The sequence below is a fragment of the Gossypium hirsutum genome, chromosome D13, assembly GCF_007990345.1.
Source record: "Gossypium hirsutum isolate 1008001.06 chromosome D13, Gossypium_hirsutum_v2.1, whole genome shotgun sequence".
NCBI lineage: Eukaryota > Viridiplantae > Streptophyta > Magnoliopsida > Malvales > Malvaceae > Gossypium > Gossypium hirsutum.
The window spans coordinates 46,491,877-46,499,192 of NC_053449.1; the positions used below are offsets into that span (position 1 = coordinate 46,491,877).

General features: G+C 36.2%; 1 long non-coding RNA gene across 2 annotated transcripts; it reads left to right on the forward strand.

The window, feature by feature from the left end:
- The first annotated feature begins 4,486 nt into the window (after nt 1–4,486).
- Nucleotides 4,487–6,798, forward strand: LOC121225087 (uncharacterized). 2 transcript variants are annotated; one of them, XR_005922908.1, is made up of 5 exons: nt 4,487–4,635; nt 4,878–5,157; nt 5,257–5,343; nt 5,455–6,089; nt 6,253–6,798. It is a non-coding gene; the product is annotated as an uncharacterized lncRNA (long non-coding RNA). The 2 variants fall into 2 exon arrangements; XR_005922907.1 differs by having other exon boundaries at nt 4,487–5,157.
- The last annotated feature ends 518 nt before the right edge of the window (nt 6,799–7,316 follow it).

A 7,316-nucleotide genomic window follows, 5' to 3' on the forward strand; every position in this document is an offset into this window, starting at 1 on the left:
TAAAGTATGTTTTACACCTTGTTTCGAATTAAAATCTATTTTCAAACACTTAAAAAATTTATTTGTTCAAAATGATGTAAAATAGCCCTATAAGGATTTAAGTATCGATACCTTTATGTAAGGTATCTATACTCGGGTCCAAGTATCAATACCCTTACTTGGTATCGATACCAAATTTTGCTTCGAAGTTTAGAAAATTTTACCAAAAATCCAAAGTACCAATACCCCTATCAAGGTATTGGTACCCTTCTCAAAGTATCAGTACCTTTGACATAGTATCGATACCATTTCATGGTCCGATGTTTTAAAAGTTTTAACTATAAATTTTCCTAATTGACCAATCGTCAAATGTAGTAGTTAATTCGGGTCAATTTCTCACTTAAGGAGCTTCTTTTCTAGGCAATTTAGGATTTTCTATATTGTTTTCGATAATTAGGTCGTATGATTAAATATTAATAAAATAAGCATTTTTTAACACATTTGGTAAGTGTTGTGACCCAATAGGCCGACACGAGACTTAAATTGTGATGATATGTTTAATTAAGTGTGCAGGATAAAGATGTAAAGGATATACTGACGTGGAAGTAAGGGACGCATGATACACAAGCTTCTAGGAACATCAAAGAACAAAACAAACGATGCAAGGTAGAAGTTGGGTGTCATGTCGCGCCATGCAAGGGGTGTGACGCGACACAGGTCGATGTCCTGCCCAAGTAGTTTGGGGTCATTTTCATCCGCACAAGCAAACTTATACGAAGACCTAGGATGTACTGAAGACCTAATTTGGGTTGCTGACACTTCTATAAATAAGACATCAGGGGTTTGATATAAATAAGTCATCTTAGAACCCTTCAAAAACCCTAGTAGTTTAGGAGTAGATTTAGATTATTTTCTTTTCGGCTTTTCAATACTCTTTTTTTTCCTCTTGAAATAAGTTTTGTTTCAAAAGTTTATTTATTTAATAAAAGTATTCCAGTTTATATGTTTTTTTTGCATTTGATTTAATCCTTTATTCTAAACAATCGATTCGCTACTTCGTTCCTCATTCGATATTCAATCCACGATTATTGAAATCTCTTTTCTCTTTCGAATCGATCATGTCCTCACATGATTCACTCAATTGAGATTGAGTAAATAACATGAGTCGCTAAATCCCTTAGGAGAGATTAACCAGTGGATGGGGATGTGATTAACGAAGGGTTTAGGGTTTCCAAAGAGGGGTAATTGGTATGAATTACGTGTGCTTAAACCACTAGGATTGACAACCCTAGAAAGTTATCATAGGCTAGACGAGGTCGGGAGTTAAGTCGAATAGAGTAAATCGTAATTATCCTAGTTGAGAAATTAGGGTCGGGAGATAAGCGAGTGCCAATCAATCGATTATTTAATGAGAGACTGAGAGGTAATAATTTGTTAATCGGTAGCTAATCCACCCTAAAACCCTACTCTGAAGCTAGTTAATCTTCCTGATTGGTTTATTAATTTAATTCATTTATTTATTTTTCTTATTTATTTATTTATTTATTTTCGTTCTTTATTTATTTTAACTATCGTAATCTAGGATTTAATTACTACTACTGAGACTTATTATTGTAAAAATGTTTTCATAGTTTATTCCATTCTCCCTTGGGTACGATCCTCAGAATACTTCTAAAGTATTTCGTTGTACTAAACTATATTACAATTTGACTTGTGAACTTGTGGACACCGCCTCTCCTAATTCTTATATTTTTGGTGTTATATTTTAACTATAAACGACTCGTTTATAAGCGGACAAGTTGTTGGTGTTATTGTCGGGGAGGTTTCAGCAATAAATTTTGAAAATATATTTTTAAAATTAATAAGATAAGTAGGAACGTTACGACCTATAGATATGATTTTTAATTTTTGTTATTTATTTTTATTTCTATTTTTATTTTCTTTTTAGGTCGTTTATGACCCGAAGCTTTAGCACTCCAATTGAACCATACCCAGATTCGGAGCAAGTACTTAGGTGCAACCTCGAGAAAACCCATTATTCGAAGAGCCATGAGAGAAACAAGGAAATAATTGGGAAGAACTCCTAATGGCTCAATAGATGTTGCGTGAATACGCCCTACCGACACTAGACAAGGTGCGATGAGGCATAGAATAGCTGACAATTAATGCAAATAATATTGAAATGATCCAAAATCCACTACAGTTCAAAAGGAACATGGTTGAAGACCCGAATTAGCACTTGAAGCGGTTCCTTCAACTATGGGACACCTTCAAGTACAACGGGCTATCCGATGATGTCATGCATCTTCGATTATTCCCATTCTGGTTGTGCGATAATGCCGTTGATTGGTTAGATTCGTTAGAACCCAGATTCATTACCACGTGGAATGATCTTGCTGAAAAATTTCTTTCCATTTTTTCCCAATTAGTTGAACCATTCAATTGAGGTGAGAAATTGCCAATTTTAAACAATTTGAAGGTGAATCCCTATACAAGGCGTGGGAACTATTCAAGACAATTCTAAGGAAGTGCTCACATCAAGGACTGCAAGCATGGCTCCAAATCCAAATATTCTACAATGATGTTGACGGACACATTAGATCTAATTTAGACGAAGCATTCGACGAATCTCTCATGTTCTATACGCACAAACGAGCCTAAAAAATCATTGAGAATTTGGCCATGAATTCGTACATATGGCCCAATGAGAGGTTTATGTACAAAAATAAGCCTCCAATGGTGGAAGTGGTGAGTGAAGAAAACGATGATGATCGATTCCAACGAATCCTTGAAAAGCTTAACCGTTTGGAGACTGTCAAACTGAAAAGAGTAGAGCCACATTATGAAAACCAACCAAAGGAGCCAAGCTACATAGATAATAGGAGTCAAGATCCCTATTCAAATACTTATAGTCCCAGTTGGAGGGATCATCCAAACCTCAAGTGGAAAGGTAACCAAGGAGGTTCAAATCAAGCACAAACCCGACAAAAATCCTCCTTACCAACCTCCACTAATGTAACAAAGAATCATGGGGAATGACCAAGCTGTACATGGTCAAAGATTTGACCAAATAAAGATAGAGACACAAACAATGAAGACAGACATTTGGCAAGCTCAAGCTATATGTGGATGAATCATATCTTGAATGGATAATCTTTATGACCAAATGAACCAGATAATGGAGATGTTCCAAAAATAAAATGGCCAAAATCCCCCTAGAAATACGGAGAATAACCTTCGGAGAGATGGGAAGGAGGATGTCAAGGCGATCGCAGTGCGATCGAGAAAGGAATTGAAGTCACCAAGCAAACCCATCCATGAAGACGAAGTGAGTCCCAAAGATGTCGACGAGCCCATAGAAAAAGAAGCTGTTCACCATGAGTAAATTAAGAAGGTAGTCGAACCAGTGCCTAATTCGATAATCTCCACTCCCAGCATAATAAAAATACCCTCGAAATTACAATATCCAGATAGCTTTACGATTTTAATAAAGATAGGGTTTCAACATTGTAGCAAACCCCTTTACGATTTAGGCGCTAGTATAAATTTAATACCCTTGTCAATTTATCGAAAACTCAAATTCGGGGAGCTAAAAAACATATTGATCACGTTAAACTAGCTGATAGATCCTTGGTGAACCCAAAAAGGTGCACTCAATGATATATTGGTCAAGGCACGGGGATTCATAATCCCCGTCAATTTTGTACTCCTCGACTGTGAGAAAGATCGAGAAACCCACATTCTGTTGGGTAGGCCATTTATGGCCACTTCTAAATTGGTGATTGATCTCGAATGAAACGAATTAATTATAAAGATCAATGACGAGGTAGAAGTGTTCAAATATGGTTACAATTCTCAAAGTGACGGATTAGTTAGGGAGGAATGTCATGTTTTAATCCCTAAAGGCCCTGATCGAAGGCATTTCCCCATTATCCATGTGTACGTACTTATAATGCGAAAGAATGAGGCAAATGGCAAGACTCCGATGGAAAAACGAGTAATTGGAAGAGTTGAGATGGTCACGCATGATGCTTGAAGTCAACGGTGAAGGTTAAAGAATTGCCGGACACGTCCGATAGCACGACATAGCATTAAACCATTGAACTTTAAAAAACTTGTAAAATTTTGTAAATTAGTCTTAAATTTTCATTTTTAGTTAGATTTTAAGATAATTAGTGTAATTACATGTTAGAATTAGGAGAATTTAGATTTTTGGACATAACAGGACGAAATGAAGCTAAACGGGGACAAAAATAGATGATCAGAGGATATTGACATAACCCAAAGGGTTGGGCAAAATGTCGTGTTGTGCCATGCATAGGCCATGGCACGACACAGGTTCTTCAAAGAAAGGCACCTAATGTTAAAGTGTCGTGTCACACCACACGCAAGTTGTGGCGTGACACAAGCACTTTGAAGCTAAATAAGGTAACTTTAGGTCCTCATGTTGCGCCACACATAGCCTATATTTTCAGCCAAAATTGGGCTATTTCAGGAATAAAGCTCGTAGAAGTTCTATTTAAATCCATAGATTCTAGGCATAGAAACACACATCTAAAACACAAAAAGAAGATAAAACACTCTCTTGGAGCTGTCGCGCGTCTTCACTGTATTCAAGCTTCAATTTTCCACATTCCCAACCTCCGATCCACATTAGTAAGTGTTCTCCCTTTCTTTTCATTTTAGTTTTCATCTTTTATTTTGTTACATTCCTCATCAATCGGGAGTCAAGGTTCATCGGCAACTACCTGAGGTATCGTGTTCTAAACTTGATATTTATCACTTTTAACGTTTGGGTTGGTCATTTTTTTACTTTAATTTGGAAATTACACTACAAAAACAACAATGATCCACTTAGGCACCAAGTAATCCTGATGCAAACTACGTCCATAATACAGAAGTCGAATGGTTTTTACTTCAAATGAATAGACATTCGTTCACACAAAAGTGTGAGTTCGGTCCCACCATGTCTTCTTGTGAAAAGATATGAGATCTAGTTCGTTCCCATCAATGAAATAACTTTTGTGCAACCCCGACTAAACCAACAATTAACGCTATCGTCAATGAATTTTATGCCTCCCTAAAAGATAAGGAGAATTGCAAGAAAAGGGGTTAGACGATCACCCACAGGACTGTCCACTGCAAAGAGGTGTCGATTACACCTCAAGATATTTATCGGTACTACGATGCCCGTACTATACCCATGATTTTCTAAAGACCTTGGACTTATTCACGTTTGAGGATTTTGACATGAGGGTATTATCGACTATTTGACAGAGGGGCATGGCGAGTGGACTTGTCATTCCAACTTCGAGGTGCCGCTAAAATTCAACACAGCCATCATGTTCTAAATGGCTAAGATATGTATGCAATTTATTTGCACCCGCCTACTGCCTACCAATAATGCCTCTGACGTTACCGACTATCGAGCGATTATGCTTTACTTTATCTTACAGAAAGATGAAATTTGTGTAGGCTATTGAATCTACGAGGAGATGCTCAAGTGCATATGACACATGAAGCAAAGTATGTACTTCCCTCATCTGATTACCACCTTATGTCAGTGATTTGACATCCTCATGTTACTGATCGAGCCATTCAAAAGACCTACGAGGAGCATGATTGAGGACAACTTGTACGGCCAATTCCTTGAGCTCTAATGCAAGCAAAATTGGGAGAAGGAACAAAGAACAAAACATAGGAGCGACACTCCAGAACCAATGAAGAGGATGGATAAGGCACTCACGTCAAAGAGGACAAGCTTCACAGACATGCCAATATCGAAGTGGTAAACCTGATGGATGCAAGACATGGGAGGCATTCTGATCCACATTGCGGAACAGAATGGGTGGCCCACACCAGCATCACTATTGGATATGTTTAAGAGGTTCCTACAAGGCAAGCGAAGAGGGCACCGATGAGGATGATAAGGAGGAGGAGACCCTTATCACACAACCGGACTATGAGCGAGTATTTAGATCAAATCGCTCATCAATAAAGGGCGTGGTGATCCACGACCTGAGCTAGCATAGCCCGACCCAAACTTCAGGAAGGCGGGCTATGAAAGCGTCAATGGGGTGTGATAGGGGCAAGGCCTAGATGGTAGAAGAGTAAGAATCTAAATCCAACTAATTCTGAACATTTTTATATATTTGGACTTTGTACTCTATTTTTATTGTTGGGATGATTTTTATTTTTTTTCTTTAGCTTAACTAGTTAGGATTTAGTAGTTATATATATATATTTGTGTGTTTTTAATTATTATTTTTGTAGGAATCCCATAATTTTTGAAGGCATCACCATTACGAGCCAAAACCGAAAGGAGGAGTAATCTCATTAATTGAGTTGCACATATCACGCCAATTGGATAGCCTCTTTCCTTCACATTTTTATTGCACATTAAGGACAACGTGTTGAATAAAGTGTGGGATGACTTGGGAAAATTTTAAAAATTTTCTTTTCAATTATTTTGTTTCCTTTGTTATAGTAATTTTTAATTTTTCTTTGCATGTTTATGCTTGAGCTTGTAGAAATAAAAGTGATTCGTTAGGGCATATCCCTAGGTTGTTTGTTTAAATTGTAAATTTAACCTGAAATTAAATAATTTAGGTTGTTTATATTTAAACTAATTAGTTCAATTTATTAGACTGTAAATAGGAAAAAAAGATTAAATATATCAAGTGATAAAATTAAATACGAATATGTAATATATTTGTAGAAGTATAGGATGTTCGAATTAAAAAGAAAATACTCGATAAAATCCATAGTTATTGAAACGGTGCAATATAACTAGTATAACCCTTATAAAAAGTGCCTGAGAAAAATCTCGATCATATTGGCACAAATAAAAAAATCATAAGGGGTTATCGGGGAAATATTACTGCATTAGAGTTCAAAGGATAGAAAAAAATTAACCGAGAAGGAAAAAAATAATCGAAATAACTATACTCTGCAAAAATAAGTACTATATTCATATATACATTCTAATAGAGCTCTATGTTTTATTTTCTTTGACTTATTTACATTGTAATTTATTGAATTAATCTATTTAGGTGTAAATAACTTTGAATTATTTAAATTTCTAGCTAGAGTTTCATGTTTAGGCAAATCTTCCTAGTGTCGATACTCTGATCCAATCTCGTGTATCAAGCCGACTCAAGTACACTTTCTTTTCTTTGCATGTTTATTTCTTGTTTTCTGTTTTAGTTTATTTTCGGGTTTTTTATTTTTTTTGGTTAGTTTACTTGAGGACAAACAAAGACTTAAGTGTGAGGGTATTTGACCTGCCGTCAAATATAGTAGTTAACTCGGGTCAATTTTGCACTTAAGGAGCTTGT